The sequence below is a fragment of the Zalophus californianus genome, chromosome 15 (assembly GCF_009762305.2).
Source record: "Zalophus californianus isolate mZalCal1 chromosome 15, mZalCal1.pri.v2, whole genome shotgun sequence".
NCBI lineage: Eukaryota > Metazoa > Chordata > Mammalia > Carnivora > Otariidae > Zalophus > Zalophus californianus.
The window spans coordinates 481,404-500,988 of record NC_045609.1 but is presented as its reverse complement, the minus strand read 5'-3'; positions in this window follow the sequence as shown (position 1 = coordinate 500,988).

Here is a 19,585-nt window from a genome sequence, read left to right as displayed (position 1 = left end):
AAGTGATTGTCTGGGTGATGGACATTGGGGAGGGTAAGTACTATGGTGAGCGCTGTGAATTGTGTAAAACTGATTAATCACAGACCTATACCCCTGAAACAAATAATACATTATTTGTTAATAAAAAAATTTTTAAAAAGTGATTATAACACAGCAATCTCAAGGCTGTTTCTCTTTCACAGAAAGAGAAGTTTTAAGAAGCAAGGGATTTTATAGCTTATTTCTCAAGCTAAAGATGTTCCATCATCCTGGGGGAAGAAGGAGAAACTTCAAGTCATAAAAGTATGTCTATGCTCCTTGTTTGCTCTTAACTTTAAAAATTTACAGATTGCTTTGGGTGGTATATACATTTTAACAATGTTTGTTTTTCCAATCTGTGAGCATGGAATGCTTTTCCATTTCTTTGTGTCCTGTTAGATTTCTTTCATAAGTGTTCTATAGTTCAGAGTACAGATCTTTTACTTCACTTAGATTTATTCCTAGGTATCTTATTGTTTTTGGTGAAATTGCAAATAGGATCAATTCCTTGATTTCTTTTTCTGCTTCTTCATTATTGGTGTATAAAAATACAACAGATTTCTTGATTTTATATCCTGTGACTTTGCTGAATTCATGTGAGTTCTAGCAATTTTTTGGTGGAGTCTATTGGGTTTTTTACATAGACTATCGTGTCATCTGCAAATACTGAAAGTGTGACTTCTTCCTTGCTAGTGCAATCCCCATCACAATACCACCAGTATTTTTCACAGAGCTAGAAAAAACAATCCTAAAATTTGTATGGAACCAAAAAGACACTGAATAGCCAAAGCAAGCCTGAAAAAGAAAAAAACAAAACTGGAGGCATCACAATTCCACATTTCAAGCTATAATACAAAGCTTTAGTCACCAAGACAGTATGGTATTGGTACAAAAATGGACACACAGATCAATGGAACAGAATAGAGAACCCAGAAATAGACCCTCAACTATATGGTCCACTAATCTTCAACAAAGCAGGAAAGAATAAAAAAGACAGTCACTTCAACAAATGCTGTTGGGAAAAATGGACAGCCACCTGAAGAAGAATGAAACTGGACCCCTCTCTTACACCATACACAAAAATCAATTCAAAATGGATGAAATACCTTAATATGAGACATGAATCATAATCCTAGGGAACACAGAAGGAAAACTCTTTGAGCTTGGCTGTAGCAACTTCTTACTAGACATGTCACCACAGGCAAGGGAAACAAAAGCAAAAATGAACTATTGGGACTTCATCAAGATAAAAAGCTTCTGTACAGCAAAGGAAACAGTCAACAAAACTAAAAGGCAACCTACAGAATGGGAGAAGATATTTGTAAATATCTTTTAACCCTACTAACCCTTTTAAAGGGTTAGTAACAAAAATCTACAAAGAACTTATCAAACTCAACAGCCAAAAACCAAATAACCCAGTTAAGAAATGGGCAGAAGACATGAACAGAAGATTTTCCATAAAAGACATCCAACTGGCTAACAGACACACCAAAAGATGCTCAACATCACTCATCATCAGGGAAATGCAAATCAAAACCATGATGAGATACCACCTCACACCCGCAGGATGGCTAGAATTAACAACACAGGAAACAACAGATGTTGGCAAAGACGTGGAGAAAGGGGAACCCACTTGCACTGTTGGTAGGAATGCAAACTGATGCAGCCACTCTGGAAAACAGTACGGAGGTTCCTCAAAATGTTAGAAATAGAACTACCCTACAATCCAGCAATTGCACTACTAGGTATTTACCCAAAGGCTACAAAAATAGAGATTTGGACAGATACAAGAACCCTGATGTTTATAGCAGCCTTATCAACAATAGCCAAACTATGGAGAGAGCTCAAATGTCCACTGACAGATGAAGGGATAAAGAAGATGTGAGACACACACACACACACACAATGGAATATTACTCCACCATCAAAAAGAAGAAAATCTTCCTATTTGCAAGGACATGGATGGAGGTAGAATGTATATGCAAAGTGAAATAAGTCAGCCAGAGAAAGAAAAACGCCATGTGATTTCATTCATATGTGGAATTTAAGAAAGAAGATGGACATATGGGAAGGAGGAAAGGAAAAAAAGGAGAGAGGGAAACAAGCCATAAGTGACTCTTAAAGATAGAGAACAAACTGAGGGTTGATGGAAGGAAGTGGGTGGGTGATGGGCATTAAGGAGGGCACTAGTGGTGTTGAGCACTGGGTGTTGTATGTAAGCGATGAATCACTGAATTCTACTCTGGAAATCAATATTGCACTGTATGTTCACTACCTAAAATTTAAATTAAAAAAATAAATAAAATTTATAAAGCACTACCTTTAAACTTTTAAACGTATAAAATACTATCAATGCATGAACAAATAAAAATTATATGATAAATCAGGACTTAAACCAAATAGAAAATAAGAAATTATTTTATGAAGTGAAATCTTAGTACCATTCACACTTTCTTCATAAATCATTTTCCTATTCCTATTTGTCTAAAGTCATAAATTACAGAAGTATAATGAATTTCCAAAATCAAGACCAGGACCTACGGTGTCACTGACAAAGTAGTGCTATTCTTCTTGAGGAAAGTACTCCTCTACAATGAAAATCAATTCTCTAATTCTAAAGAACCATATATTTGACTGTAAGAATGGGTCACTGCATTCTTCATGTTAAGTAGTTTCACACTTGTATTGCTCTGACTGCCTTTCTGCATATATACTCAATTTTGTCACACTCACCCTTTAAATGTTGCACTAAGAACTTGTACAGTTATGCAGAGGTTCTGATAAATGCAATGAGACCAGTGGAATTATACTTCAATCTAAGTAATGCCTTTACTTTGACAACATTGTAATGCTGACTCATTTGGAGAAAGTGCTGCCATTTCAGTATGACCATTAGATTATATAAATTTATATAAATTAAGGACAACTGCTACATTTTTCACTATTAAATTCTGTATTAAAGACAGTTGTTTCAGCCCATGAAGTTCTTATATTTTAATTTTGTTAATTAACTTTTTTTTGCTTTCATTCACAAGTATAATAAAAATGTCTCTTATTCAATTATTCAAGACATATTTATTTAGTGTTTTTTTATGTTTTAGGCACTGCTAATCATATAGGTTAATTCATCTCTTGCTGTCATAAGGCTTACTTTTTATAGATTTTAGGTCTTCATCCAAGTACATAAAAAAAAAACTGAGTAGAACAGATTCATGGCTCAGCTTCGCTCAATTATCAGTCATCCCTATCCTCTCACGTCAAGTGAAATACCCCTCTGAGCTCCTGCAGCCCAATGTGTTCAGAAACCAGTGTACAAACTCGGAGCACACAACACTGGGCACAACACCAAATCCCCACAATGTGTCTTCTCCGTCTGAGTCTTAACTTTTCACCTCAACATCCCAATCATCAGCCACTGCATTTATTTTAGTACTTTCTGAATATGTGTTAGCTGAGCTATTGAACTAGACAAACCAGGACAAATACAGAGCCTTGGAGCATGATATCCATTCACACCCCCCACTTGCCCTCAGTTCTCTGTCATCTCACTCCCAGTAAACCTTTTCTGATGCTCCTTTACCAAAGTTGGCTTCACCCGTCTCTTTATATAATACCTTTAATTGCCCCACAGTATTATAAGTACTAGTTTAGTTGTCTTATCCTCCAGATTCCTGGCTCCATGATGGAAAGTATGTTTATCTTCCTCATTCTTACATCCCCAGTGCCTCACAGTGTGCCCATCACAGAGTAAGAGCCCATTAATAATCATTTGTAAAGTAAATCGATGGAGTTCCGGGCATGCCGCACCACAATGTGCCACTTTGGCGTGTGGGTTATCTCTTTAAGCCCCAACAATTAAGACAATCAAAGCCAAAAGACTCAAGAAGAGCTTTTTACTTCTCCCTTGACTGTCTAAAAGAATTTAGAAGGGGGCTCAAACCAGGAAGAGCTATTACCAGTGTAGGGGCAAGGGCAGGCCCCTCAAGATGAGCCACTTTGGTTTGTGGACTATTTTGAGCTGAAGGCAATCAAGACCTTGAAGGCTTTAAAAAAAAAATTGCCCCTCCTTTAACTATATAGAAGAATCTAAATTTGGGATCTTTCCCAGCATAAGAAGGTTTAAGCAGAGATAAATTTTATCTGAGTGACCCATCTGTTTAGCAGGGCAAACATCTAATTACCAAACATCTGCTCTTATTTCCCCATGAAGTGCCTTCCTTCCCTTTAAAGTCCCAGCCCCCAGCCCCTTCTCCTCAGTTCAGGATGATATATATACCTCATCATACCTGTCTTTGGAGTTTCCACATCTCTGTGGATTCCCCATACCTATGAAGTTAATCTCTCTCATGTCAATTTGATTCTTAGTGCAGCTAGAGGGAACTTAAAGGGGACAGGTAATTCTTGCTCCCCAAAACCAGAGATAACTTTTCTTTGTAGCAGAAAGACTTATCCGCATGGCATGGCAAACATCCGTTTACCAATCATTTGCTCTCCTGTCTTCTATGAATAATCTCCCTCCCCTTTGAAGTCCCAGACCCTTGTCCCGTTCTCCTTAGCTCAGGATGGCATATAAGCCTCAAATGCCTGTCCAAGAGCCTCACACACCTTTGTGGGGCTCCTGTATGTATAAGACTTCTTTTTCTCCTGTTAATCCGTCTTATATCAATTTAATCATTAGACCAGCCAGAGAACCTAGAAGGTAAGAAGGAAAAGTTTTTCTACCCTTACAGAATGAATGATCCATACTATTTAAGGGACCTTTCTAAATTGCTTATAACTTTGATTAAAAGGGAAAAAAATGTTTAAATATGGAAACCTTTTTAGTCTTGCATAGCTGCATACAATTAAAATCTCTGATGTGTTAGGTTAACATGAAATACACATGCTATTTCACACGGTCTGACACTTACCCACATTTCAATATCTTATCTCAGTATTTTCCCATATGGACCCAAAAGAAAAATTCATTTTTCTGAGTTTTAGGCACTTCCCTTTCTTTTGTATATTTTATTGGGCACTTAAACACATAATTCTGAGAATTACCTCTTTCTCTTTTACTAAACATTATTGTTTAACTCTTACATGAAAATTTTAAGTGCATATGTCTAACTTTTCAAATGACTAAACTTTCTTTAAAGATTTTATTTATTTATTTATTTGACAGAGAAAGAGATACTATGAGCAGTGGGAGTGGCAGTGGGAGAGGGAGAAGCAGGCTCCCCGTGGAGCAGGGAGCCCGATGCGGACTTGATCCCAGGACCCTGGGATCATGACCTGAGCTGAAGGCAGATGCTTAACCGCCTGAGCGACCCAGGCCCTGACTGAACATTTCTTGAGGACAGGGTCTGCATGTTGTTTTATCTTCATACATTCTGATATCTCAGTGTTCAATTCAGTGCTTAATCAATATTGCATTAATTATTGCTTAAAATCTATGAACATGGAGAGTTGGGTATTTCTATTTTTCAAAAAAGAATTTCTAAATTTCTTTTTTTAATCATAAGAACTATTAAAGTCACTCAAGTTTACTCACTTCTTTGTAGATCTGCCTGCCTATATGCAAAATTTTGCTGAGTTCTACATCCGAAAATAAGAATATTGGTATTTTAAAAATGTTAATCCCTGCCTTTTTATTTTATGAAGTCAGATTAAGTTTGGAAAATCCTCAGTTCTTTCTGCCAGTTACTAGTGACCTTTTATATTATTCACTAAGTCAACTGATGTTGACCTAGATAAATCCAATTCTTTTTTTTTTAAGATTTTATTTATTTATTTGAGAGAGAGAATGAGAGATAAGAGCACGAGAGGGAAGAGGGTCAGAGGGAGAAGCAGACTCCCCGCTGAGCAGGGAGCCCGATGCGGGACTCGATCCCGGGACTCCAGGATCATGACCTGAGCTGAAGGCAGTCGCCCAACCAACTGAGCCACCCAGGCGTCCCGATAAATCCAATTCTTATTGCAGTTATATTTCTATAAATATAACTGAACATGACTATATGTTATATATAAATATAACAGGACAAGACTATATCAGCTTTTATATCATTTCTATTTTTTATTATTATAATAGATAAAAACTATTTTGGGGATGTGTAATTGAAGATCATTACTAGGTCTGCAACATAACCAGATGAAGTAAAAGACTCAGGTGGGGCTGTTAACCAGAGCTCCTCAGCTACCTTCCACACGGCATCACTGTGTGGTGTGGGCTTCTTACAGCATGGAGGCTAAATGAGCAAGTATTCTGGGAGGAAAAGGTCTAGTGTGTATGTGTTACCAGTCTTTGAATGCATCACGCTTGGTAATGTTCCATCCCAAAGTAACTACAGGAGGGTGTATACCCAGTGGGGAGGCAATGGAAGAGGGCCACCAGCAGGGAGAAGCATATGCCCTCACTGACATGGTTTCAAATTGAAGTACATAGTGATAACAAAAAGCAGACAAACTCTCAATTGATTTTATCACAATTTTTAAATTCTCTAGAGGCAATGTCTGCCTTCCAGGGCCGACTGCCCCCATTCCCTTTGGCACAGCACTGAACTACAAAATGCATGGATATTCGAGGCATAGTTCATTTGGGGACCACCAAAGTTGCAGTCAACCACAATGTGAGGAGTATTTTAAGTCCAAGAGTTTGGGCAGCTCATTAAAAATGGTGAATAGAGGAATAGAAGAGTCAAAATTTAGAGTGAAGAGTGTCAAGCCCGAATGCCTTAGAATATTGGTTGTTTCTCAGAAATTAAATAATAATATTCCTGAGGCAAGAGGTGTTATAGTAAGATAAGATGGTTTTAGTGTAAAATGCTGACAAAATGTACAGGTGGAAATTTCCCAAATGTAATTGAAAATATGCCCATAATTAGTATTTGGGGGATGACTAGAAATACAGGTTGTCTGTGGAGCTATTAGAGCACGGAGGGAAGGAGACGGCGCACGTTAAACTTTGAAGGGTGCTCACAGGGAAATGGAAACAAGGGGACAAGGGCCAGGAAACACCATGTGGTGGGAAGGGGCGGGAATCAGGAAAAAGATACCAAAGGAGGAGAAAGCTTCAAAAGTAGGAGATGCTTAACTGGGCCAAAAGCTAGAAGTAAATACGGTAATAGCGATATCCGAATATAGGTCAATTAACTTAGCTACCGGGATGTCCCTTCCAACAGAACACTTCGGTTGCATAGCGCAGAAGGGTCGGGCTGTAAGGGTTATGGAGGAGAAACCACGGCAATCTACTGATCTTAACAGCACCCGGCATGTGAGTGCTCACTCTATAATCTGTATGGGCTTCACATACAATATCTTATTTACTACAACAACCCTGTAAGGTAGGTCAGAATAACCACATTTCATAATGTCAGAAAAGCCACCTCAAACTTGGAAACAGGCAAGAGAGTACAGTTTCTTGTTTCTTTTCAGTGCAGCACTAGACATGACTTTTATTGTCTGACCAATTTACAAGTCTGAGAGGCAAAGGTTAATTCAAAGATTTTTGCCTTGTAGAGATGCAAATAATTTCTCTCTGGTGGAACAGGTAATGTCTATTGGATATTAACCAATCTGGTATCTAAACAAGTAGTTTTCTCATAAAATTTTTCTCAAATTGTTGATTATTCCTAACTTTTCAAATACTCTTTTGCTGATTTTGAAATCCCGGTTGTTCCTTCACTGCAGTTTTCTAGGGAGAGTGGCAGTCAAGGACTGGGAAGGCGGGGTGCCCCCCCAGCCTGGGCTGGAGATGGTCATGTGCATATCTGCATCCCGAAAGCAAGTTTCTCAGCCCAGAGGGGGCCCTGGCCAAGGAACCTATCTCCCCTCTGACTCAGCACCTGCCCACTTCCTGCCCTGCCCCTGCAGTCTATCTCCAGACCTGGGGTTCATAAACACCCACGAGCCTTTTGTTCAGAGGCTGTGGGATAATCCCCCATTGGTGCTGCTTTCATCAGAACTCTCCAGGTGCTGCCTCCTACTGGGAAATTGGAATACCAGGAAACTAGCACCTCTTTTTGTTTCTTCCCTGCGCTGTCATAGTAAATGAATAAGGCTCGTTATTCTCATGACCTTCACACCTGGCAGCTCATCATGTGCAAAGCACAACGTTAGCAACTCGATATAACTGGAAATTGTGGATACCAGGAAGGGGATAATGGGTAGGGAAATGGCTTAATAATGATAATTAACATTTGAGTGGTTACATTTTGCCAGTGTAGGGGAGGAAACATAATTTTCCTCTACTATTCTAGGTTCTTGGTGGAGGACTCTCTCCCCCTAAAAAAAAGACAGATTAACGGAGAAAAACAAAAATATGGTTCATAACATGTGTATCTCCCGTATGCATGGGAGAAACCCCAGAGAACAGTGACTCCCTAAAATGGCCCAACACACCCCCTTAGATACCATCTCTAGCTACAGACAGAAGACGTGGGGACAAAGGGAGGCAGTTATGGAAGGTTACCAGGAAAAGAGCGAACAGTGACAAGGGTTTTACAAGTAACAAGCACAGTAAACACTGTAGGGTTGTTTGCAGCTTTAGTCCCTGCCTCCTCCATCGATAAGCTTTTCTAGAGATTCAGGCATCCTCTCTTCCGGACACAGGGAGGGAGACACTCCTACAAAGCAGATTCCCCTTGTACGTGTAATACCTCTTACAAAAGGGTAACTTCTACTTCGTTCTCAGAGCTCCACCTGTGTCTGCTATTTCCTAAAAAGTAATCAATATGCCAAAGAGCCTTTTTTTGGGATGGTATGTGTTGCTCCCCTTCACCAGGCATGCTGCTATCACTTTCAAAGGGTTATTTATTGTTTATTTAGTAATTACAGCAGCCCAAATAGGTAGGTGTTATAGCTCTGCTAACTTTACAAACAAGGGACCTGAGTTTGGGGTTGGTTGAATACTTGCCCACCTCACACAGCTAGTATTTCGCAGACCCAGGATTGGAATGCAAGTGGCCGATGCTTTGAACCTACACATTTAATTAAAAGACTCAAAGATTGCCTGCAGATATTTGCCATCAAGCAGAGCAGAGTAAGAAGAGTTGAGGGCAATATCACCAGTAGGACTGATGATAATAATCTGAACAGAAGAAAAAAAGGAATCAGTTTGGAAAAAATACTGGAGCCACAGAGATACGCAAGTCTGATGCCCCTCACTTAAGTTACCAACACATTGCCAAATAAATATAGGATGTTTCCACCTGTGCATGGGTTTGGTGAGGACAGTAAGGAAGTGGTAATTAGAGAGTGAGGGGAAACTCGGGATCTGGAAAAGATACCTTCAGATCGAGTCCAGCACATGTGTTTGCATTCTGGTCCAGCAAGTGCAGAGGGAGAAATCAAAGCTTGCAAGGAGAGGGAGGGAAGCAGAGAGAGTTCTGCATAAGGAAGGGGGGGCAAAGCATGGGGAGGCCAGCATCATGGAGGAAGGTTACCTCTTGTCCTAACTCAGAAGGAAAAAAAGGGGGATGAGCAAAAGTGCAGAAATGGTTAGATGATGCAGCAGGGTATTGACAGGTGGCAAGGGCCGGAGGGTTGAGGGAGTTCTCCCTGGGTGACCTCAATGTGCTCAGGAAAATGGGAGACAAGGTCATGTGGTGAGGATAAAGGATCTGGGTTTGATTGGAAGGGACAGCACGGGAGCAGCCACTCCAGTGATGAATGGGGAAGTGAACGTGACATAAATAAAAGGACTGCTAAGCAGCAGAGAGAGCGGCAGGCTGTCACCTGGTCCAGCAGTGCAGTCTAAGACTAGAGTGGACAGAGGGGGACGGCACGGGAGAGGCAAGGCAAGCCCGAGACTCAGGGGTACTAGGACTGAAGCTCCAGAATTCAGACAGGTGTGAGCAGGACTGGGGTCCCTGCTAAGTGTCCCGGAGAGCCTGCACTTCCACCAGCACAGCTCTGTCACAAAGGGGCATCGCTGCTATTCTGCAAGTGTCCCCAACTGGACTGTCAAGAACCCAAGGGCAGGGGTTGTGGCCCCCTTGCTCCTCTCTCAGAGGACACAACCCACCTCATGTGCAGTCAGGGACCCGTAAATCATTGTTTCCTGCTTGGACTTTGACCAGCCCCGTAGTAACCTTCAGGGCTTTGTGCTCTCCTGGAATTGGTCATGTTTTCTCTCCTGAGTTTTCTCCTGCTGGCCTTGATTCTCGTGATCTGTGTCTGTCTTGACTTTGACCTGCCTACCTGGCTTTGTCCAGTGCTCTTATCCTTCCCTTTCAGAGTGATTATCTGCTTCCAGAACCACTCCTCTACCTCAGTTACCTGTTTCCAGACATCCCTACCTCCATCCATTGGGTAAATTCACTGCATGTGCTGCCACATTATGCCCTGGAGGGATCCAGGAGAACTTCCAGAGCAGGTGCCACTAGACCCTCCCAAAAACTGATAGGAGTTTGCTGGGTAGGAAATTCTTCAGGCACAAGAGACAGTGTGTCTCCAAATACGTCACCGTGAAGGACCATCCTGTGTTTGGCAAACCATGAACGTTTCAGCATGCTTGGCACATAGAAGAGGTATCAGAAGCGAAGGTAGGTGAAACTATAAAACAATGAAGGAGAAATTGCCATGATAAAACATTTGGCATTATTCTGTAGGTGAGAAGAAATATGCCATAAAAGGCTACAGGAACAGGAAATTTTCAGCAAAGGAAACAGAGAATTCATGGGGAACATTATGTTTTTCCAGATATTAATGACTTAAGATGGAGAAATCCAAGTTTCCTGCAGGTGTTTCGTAAAACTAGGGTTATTCTGTAGAATTTAAAGAAAAGCTCTGGATGAAAACGACCTTCTATCTCATGAAGACTCACTAGCAGTGGAAGAGTATTGTGAAGGAGAGAGTCTCCCATCACAAGAGGCATTAAAGTAGAAGCTGCAGTTGGCCTGTAGAAAGCACTTGAAAGAAGATGATATGAAAAGTAGAAAAGACAACCAATAATACTTCTTCCCACCAGTGGGATTTTCTATTTCTTTTGCCCTTCAGAATGCCAGAATGTTGTATGCTCCCCAGATACTGAGCAGCTAACTGACTACCTACAGCAAACTCCAAAATTAACTCTGACAGAAGCCTTTGACAAGCAGTTTCCAGGCCTCAACGATTCCATGGGAATAGAGTTATAACCCAAATTTCATTGTCTAAAGAACTCCCATTTTAGAGGCTGAGATTTCACACTAAAAGTACAAAAGCTCCTAAAGTATAGCTGAAATAGTTTAACATTCTCAAAGGTCCATTTCCTACTGTTAAGGATATTTTAGCCTTCATTCCACAAAGATATGAAGTTAATTATATTCAAGATTTTATAACTGCCTTCTTGCAGGTGGGGTTTATAGCATGGCTTTGTTCTTGAACAAGAAAATTTTTCCTATATTCCTCTTAGTCTAATTTGTCTTGCTCGAATCATTTTCCATGGATATTGAGGTCAAAAGGTGTGCCGATCTAATCATTTTTCACCTCAAATGTGACAAGTTCTCAGAGTTGCATTTCGCTTATCAATGTGTTTAATGACATACAATTATTTGTGCTAAATTTTAATTATATATATAATTTATATTATATATATATGTTTATATATATAAATATATATAAATTATATAAATTATATAAATATAAATTATATATAAATTATATATATATACCTTTATATATATAATGCATGAAAGTCTATGAATGGTGGGGTTTTTAATCTCGGTTTTCTCAATGAAAGAATATTTGAGCGTGAAATCAACTCATAATGAGAATCTTGGAATTGGTTCTTTAGCACAGTTAACATTTCTCAAATATAAATGTTTTGATTTCACCTGGAATTGCAGCACACAAAGTAAATACTGGCTTAATCCAGACAAGCTCTGCAGTTTCTAATCAAGCCAGGCAAAAACACAGTAAGACCAGGGAGAGTTCGTTTTCCTGCATTGCATTCTGTAAGTCTCCCTTATGGAAATTTAATTCAGGATGGTGAAGGTCAGAAGGTTTGGAGAGTCTGCACCTAGGTGGCCACATCCTCACTTCCTCACCACCTGTCACTTGCCATCAGAAACTTTTCCTATGCCTTACAAATCATCTATTAAGTGCTTCCCAAGCCTGTCTGCTCCTCGGAACACTAGGAAAAAAAAAGTTTTTTTAATTAGACATCTAAGCCTCACCTAAGACTGAGAATCATCGGGTGTAAGGCTCTGAAATTTATATTTTCTAAAAATTTCCCTGAGGGGAAATGGAAAAGCAGAGCCATTGTGTCCAGATGTGAGTTTAATGTGAGTTCCCTGACAGTCAACTCTTATTTTTTTTACATCCCAAATTCTCTACAAGTGGTCTCTCAGCTGTTCTGAAATTTCCGTATCAAAAAAAAGCCTGCTCTACAACAATGTCCACAATAGCCAAACTGTGGAACGAGCCAAGATGTCCATCGACAGATGAATGGATAAAGAAGATGTGGTATATATACACAATGGAATATTATGCAGCCATCAAAAGGAATGAGATCTTGCCATTTGCAACAACGTGGATGGAACTGGAGGGTGTTATGCTTAGTGAAATAAGTCATTCAGAGAAAGACATGTATCATATGACCGCACTGATATGAGGAATTCTTAATCTCAGGACACAAACTGAGGGTTGCTGGAGTGGTGGGGGGTGGGAGGGATGGGGTGGCTGGGTGATAGACATTGGGGAGGGTATGTGCTATGGTGAGTGCTGAGAATTGTACAAGACTGTTGAATCACAGATCTGTACTTCTGAAACAAATAATGCAATATAGGTTAAGAAAAAAAAAGAAGATAGCAGGAGGGCAAGAATGAAGGGGGGAAGTCGGAGGGGGAGACGAACCATGAGAAATGATGGACTCCGAAAAACAAACTGAGGGTTCTAGAGGGGAGCGGGGTGGGGGGATGGGTTAGCCTGGTGATGGGTATTAAAGACGGCACGTTCTGCATGGAGCATTGGGTGTTATGCACAAACACTGAACATGGAACACTACATCAAAAACTAATGATGTAATGTATGGTGATTAACATAACAATAAAAAATTTTAAAAAAAGAAGATAGGAGGGGAAGAATGAAGGGGGGGAATCGGAGGGGGAGACGAACCATGAGAGATGATGGACTCTGAAAAACAAACTGAGGGTTCTAGAGGGGAGGGGGGTGGGGGGATGGGTTAGCCTGGTGATGGGTATTAAAGAGGGCACGCTCTGCATGGAGCACTGGGTGTTATGCACAAACAATGAGTCATGGAGCACTACACCAAAAACTAATGATGTAATGTATGGTGATTAACATAACAATAAAAAATTTAAAAAAATGCCTGCTCTAAAATCTCTCCCTACTTTGTTGTATTGTATTTAAGTTTCTCCAATGCTTTCTAACCCCTCCATGGGCTCAAGTTTGGGATGTTTTCCCCATCACTAGTGTCCAAGCCCTAAGATAACCTCAGTCTTCCTTCTCCACAACGCCAAACATTGCCATCCACACTTCACCATGTAGAAATGCCTTCATTTACTTCCCGATGAAATAGCCCTAAGTCTGTGCAAAACTTTCCCTTTCTTCTGAGCTTTGTATTTTTAAAATCAACTTTATGTAGGCATAATTTGCATATAATAAATACACCCATTTTAAGTGGATCTCTTGAAGAATTTTGACAAATTTATATACAAGTGTAATCATTGCTACTATCAAAATAAAGAATATCATACAAATGTACTCTGTGTTCCATTCCCCCAGACTCCAACCTCAGGAAACCTCTGACTTGCTTCCTGTCACCATAGATTAAATTTGGCTTTTCCACAGGGTCATATAAATAGAATTCTACAGTACAGCTGACCCTTGGACAGCCCAGGAATTAGGGGTACTGACTCCCCACATAGTCAAAAATCTACGTGTACCTTTTTACTCCCTCGAAAACTTTACTAATAGCCTCCTGTTGATCAGAAAGAAGCCTTACCGGGTGCCTGGGTGGCTCAGTTGGTTAAACGACTGCCTTCGGCTCAGGTCATGATCCTGGAGTCCCTGGATCGAGTCCTGCATCGGGCTCCCTGCTCGGCAGGGAGTCTGCTTCTCCCTCTGACCCTCCCTCCTCTCATGTGCTCTCTCTCTCTCTCAAATAAATAAATAAAATCTTTAAAAAAAAAAGAAAGAAGCCTTACCAATGACATAAACAGTTGATTAACATATAGTTTTACACTATATACATACATATGTTATATGCTAGGTCCTTACAATAGAGTAAGTTAGGGAAAAGAAAATGTTATTAAAATCATAAGGAAAATACATTTACAGTATTGTTCTGTATTTAGAGGAAAAAATCTGCATATAAGTGGACCATGCAGTTTGCACCCCTGTTGTTGAAGGCTCAGCAGTATGCATGCTCTTTGTAGAGCTGCTCTTGTTGTGCATAATCGTATTAGTCTGTGTTCTCCAGAGAAACAGATTCAATACAGTGTGTGCATGTGTGTGCGTGCATGCGAGCGTGCACGTGCGTGTGAGTGTGTGTGTGCGTGTAGAGTCATGCAACTGGGTCATACAGATTTAGAGGCTGGCAAGTCCAAAACCCGTGGGGTAGGCCACCAAGCTGGAGACCCAGGAAAGAACCAATATTGTACTTCAAGACCCAGGCCTCCCCCTGGCAGAATTCTCTCTTGCTCAGAGCAGGTCATTCTTTGTTCTACAAAGGCCTTCAACTACTTAGATGAGGCCCATTCACATTATGGAGAGCAAACTGCTTTACTCAAAAGTGCACTGATTTGGGGCGCCTGGGTGGCTCAGTCATTAAGCGTCTGCTTTTCGCTCAGGTCATGAACCCAGGGTCCTGGGATCGAGCCCCACATCAGGCTCCCTGCAACGTGGGAAGCCTGCTTCTCCCTCTCCCACTCCCCCTGCTTGTGTTCCCTCTCTTGCTGTCTCTCTCTCTCTCTGACAAATAAATAAATAAAATCTGGAAAAAAAAAAAAAAACAAAGTGCACTGATTTAAATGTTAATTTTATCCAAAAGCACTCTCATAGAAACATCCAGAATAATGTCTGACCAAATATCTGGGCACCATGGCCCAGCCAAGTTCACACATAAAATTAACCATCACAATTATGTTCCTGATATTCATCCATGTTTCACACAAATGAATAGATTGGTCCTTTTAAATACTGAATAATATTCCATTCTGTGAATATACCACAGTTTGTTTAGCTCTTCTCCTGTTGAAGGAAACCCGTGTACTTCAAATGTGCAGCTATTATGAATAAGGCTGCTATGAGCACATACGTATAAGTATTTGTAAGAACATGTGTGTCATTTATCTTGGGGAAATGTGCATGAGCGGGTTTGCTGGGTCCTACGATAAGTGTATGTTTAACCTTTTAAGACTGTCAAGTATTTTTTCAAGGTGGTTTTCTATTTTAAATTTCCAAAAGTAATGTAGGAAAGTTTCAGCTGCTCTGTATTCTCACCAAATTCTTGGTACCTGAAGGGTGTTCTAATTTTAGTGGTGTCTAATAGTATCTCACTGTGGTTTTAATTTGCATTTTCCTGTTAACTAATGATGTTGAGCATCTTTTTATGTATTGTATATTTTCTTTTGTCAAGTGTTTCTTCACATCGTAAGCCCATTTTTAAATTGCATTGTTAGTTCCTATCATTGACCTGTAAGTGTCCTTTATGTGTTCTGAATACAACTCCTTTGATGAGTGTATATATATTACAAAGGTTTTCCCCCAGTTTGGTGGTATCATTAGAAGAGCAGAAGTTTTTAATTTAGATGCAGTTCTGTTTTTCTATGTTTTCCTACAGAGTTTGGTTCTTATGCTCTCCTTGCTTATCATAGGTCAGAAAGACGTTTTCCTCTAGAAGATTTTTAATTTTTGCTTTTACATTTATGTCTATGATCTTTCTTGGTTTGTTATTTGTGTACTGACTGAGGAAAGAGCTGATATTCATTTGTTTTCCATTTGGATAGCCAATTGTTCTAACCCCATTTTTGATAAGGCTGTCCGATCCCCGTTTAACTGCCTTGTCACCTTTGATAAAAATCAACTGACAAGTACGTGTGGACCTCTTCCTGGTGTCGGTTTTGGTCCCATCGATCTACATGTCTCTCCTCATGCCAACACAACACTATCTCAGTCACTGCAACTTTCATGGTAAGTCCTGAAATAAGGCAAAGCAGGGCCGCCAACTTTGTTCTGCTTTCACAAAACTGTTTTGGTATAATCTTCACTTTAATTCTAGTTGCCAATGCATTTAGTATTGCATTAAACTCATATCTATTAGCCTTTAATTTGATGTTTTTATGGGATTAAGTCAGTGGATATGCAGGTGCATAGGCAGAAACACAGCAGCCTCTTTTGGTCCTGCATAATTATTATCCTTTTAAATTTGCTTTGTTAAACATAGCGAGTCTTTCAGTAGCTCACTGCCCGTGGCTGAGGTACCCTGGTTGTACACACTGGACTCCCATCACATAATATCTCTTCCCCTCCTCACCCACAGAGGATCTCAGCATCATGCCTGCCTTCCTTGCCCCATATTCTTCTCCCAAACAATCTCGTCCATGCTTAAACATTTGAATTTCTTTAAGCCCAACCTACTGCTGTCAACGCTGATTTTCTTAATCTTAAAAACAGCATCTGAGGTCTAAACTTGTCAGAGCTTAGATGCAGAATAATCACCTTTATGACATGTACAAATGTCACTGCACATTTTGATGGTATTCTCACTGTGTCAGAGCAAATCCAATTTCCGGCCTGCTCTCCCTGGAAGTTTTCTTCTGCCTAACTGATTTATAACTTATGTTAGCTATTATGAATCTTCCCCTCCAAACAATCAGGACATGACTTTTTTAAAGTAAATCATTATGGGTGGTTTGCATTCATTTCCAATTATTTATTTTTAAAATAAAGGCCAACGGAACAAAAGGGAGGTTGAATTTGGATGCCCTATTGTGAAGGACAGGTTTGCTCAGTTATTTCTGAGGTGGGGATAAGCCAGGGGAATTGCAAATGAAGGGCAGAGGAAAAAGAGGAAGAAGGGGGGCTTTGCTCTGGAACTAACAAGAATAGGGTGAAGATCAAAGGAGCAGGAATTCAGAGGCACAAGAAGAGCCTCCCTTGCATATTTTGACTCCCAGGAGTCTCTCCCACCCACAGCCTTTTCTCAGTAGCAGTGCTGATATTTGTCAGTACCATCATTTCCACGAGCCTACTGAAAGCTTCTGACCCAACCCCATCCACCCCCCATGAAACTACAAAGGTCACTACTTCCATTTCTTCAGCTCCTATCTTTATGCTCATACCCTTTAATACAGAAAGGACTACAGAGTATGCTCCTTCTTCCTGATGGCTGTGTGGTCCTCTTGGTGTAAGAGGAAAATACACAGTTCAGCAACCTCATGAGTTACCACAGCTGCCCCCAGCCAGGGTCCGAATGTTCACCAGTTTGAATATCAGCACTGACTGCAGAAAGCTTTAGTAAAAGCTGGAAAGTGCTGCCAATAAAAGAAAGTAGCCACGCCTGCCCTCTGGGAGCTGACAGACCAGACAGAAGGGGAGTCAAGCTTTTTTCTATCCCCTCTACTAATAACCAATGTCCATGTGTTTTAGGACCATCCTCACTAACACTGCTATCTACTTTCTTGACAAACCCTAAATTTTAGAATCAAAAGAGTTGTCAGATATTCATTTTTTACAGACTAAGTAAAAATCAGAATGAGAGAGAAGTTAAATGGTTTGGTAAGACTGATGTGTGAAACAAAGACAGAAGAAAAATTATTAAATTTCCTTACTACCTACAGCCCATTGAGAAGTCCTTGAACCAGGCAGAGTGACCTTCCTCTAGGGACTCAACTGCCTCAATGTTGACACTTTGCTAAGGACAAAAGGCAAGCCTAGCCTGACCACCCTCCTCCCCTAGGATCCTGTAAGTCCACTTTAATGTATAACAATTCCTTTGGAAACTTCCTTTATCTCTAAACCCCCCAAGATACGTGTTGGCAATCATCCCCCAAGCATATGGCCCACCAATCTACATCTGCAGGGTCTCAGGACCAAGGTTTTATTAGATGGTAATAAATGACCTTTTCCCAACAATAGCTAGCCCCTCAAGGTCCTGGAAACCTTGCTTCCAAAATTCCTTAGAGACCTACGCTCTCCCTGACCCCCTCTCAACTTGAGGGTATATAATGGGCCGCTCCTCATGACCCCGGTGCAGCTCTTTCTGCCCACGGTCCTGTCCCCGGGCTTTAATAAAATCACCTTTTTGCACCAAAGACGTCTCAAGAATTCTTTCTTGGCCATCGGCTTCAAACCCTAACGTCTTTCCTACATCAAGATCACATGCAAATCTAGTCCAAAAAATAATAAATGCTCCTTTTTGGTTTCTGTCTTACCAAACCAGTCTACACCAAAAATATTCTACACACTCACCTTTCCTAGACCCTTCTGGGGATTGTTTCAAGGTTGGAAGAAGCATTTCTGGAGACGAGAAGGAAGACGTTACTTTTCATTCAACAGGAAGCATGATATTGGGAGCACTTTCTGAGAGCTGGTACAGAACGTTGCTCCACTAAAGTCAAACGCAATGGAATTGATTCCAAGATTCATGTATAGACATTTAATGCCACCTAAAATTAGAAAGAAAGAATTTCCAAACTAGAGTGAAGAACTGAAGTCATGGTCTTCAACTCTAAAAATAAAAACCTGCTTCAATTTTCTAGGAAAATCTTTAACATAAAAAAAATCATTTCTCCTGTTCATTTTACTCCCCATACTTAGAAGAACAAACTTTGAAAGAATCTATCAAAAACAGGAGCAATAATGATCCAAGGGATGTTTGACTAATTTTATGATACAGCAAATTCAGTGCGGCTTCAGCACATCCCATCCCCATCTTCCTAGCGTCCTGCTAATGACAAAGAAGCAGAGTGAATGCAGATTCTTCAGAAAAAGTGTTGTCCTTCCAGGGATAGGTACTAACAATATACTTCAGAGGCGAGTGCCTCTGGGCTCCATCCTAAATGACAGGAAAATGAAGGGCCGGCTTTCAGCACTTGCCTTGCCAGGCTGTCTCAGCTGATAGAGACGTTTTTCTCCATTATCTTCAATGTAGATGGTCTTACACGTTCATGAACAGCCACCTATAATGCAAAATAGCAATCATTATGACTGTGTCAGGTTCTTGCAAGCAACAGATATTGAGGCATGACTCATTCCCACTCATAACAGATCATAAAATTGATGAATACACACAATTTTTGGCAAAGGATGGCCATCAAGCCACATATATATTAAAAGTTATCACCTTGAAATGAAAGGTGGTCCATGGTTTCATTAACCATTCATTGTTACTGAAGGACAGAATCAACGAAAAATGTATTTAGCCTGCAGAAGGGTGAATGGATGCAATCTCATGTGGGATTTCATCATTATAGCTCTTAAAAATGCAGGACAAACGTAAAGCCAGAGACCATCAGAGTCTTTGAAAGACACTGAACAAATTCACCTCTTTCTAATTGGAAATTGCCAGACCAAAAATACTATTTTCTTCAAATCATAGGGCAGTTTACAGGGCAGCAGATTATTGGCCTATCCTAAAGTTCGC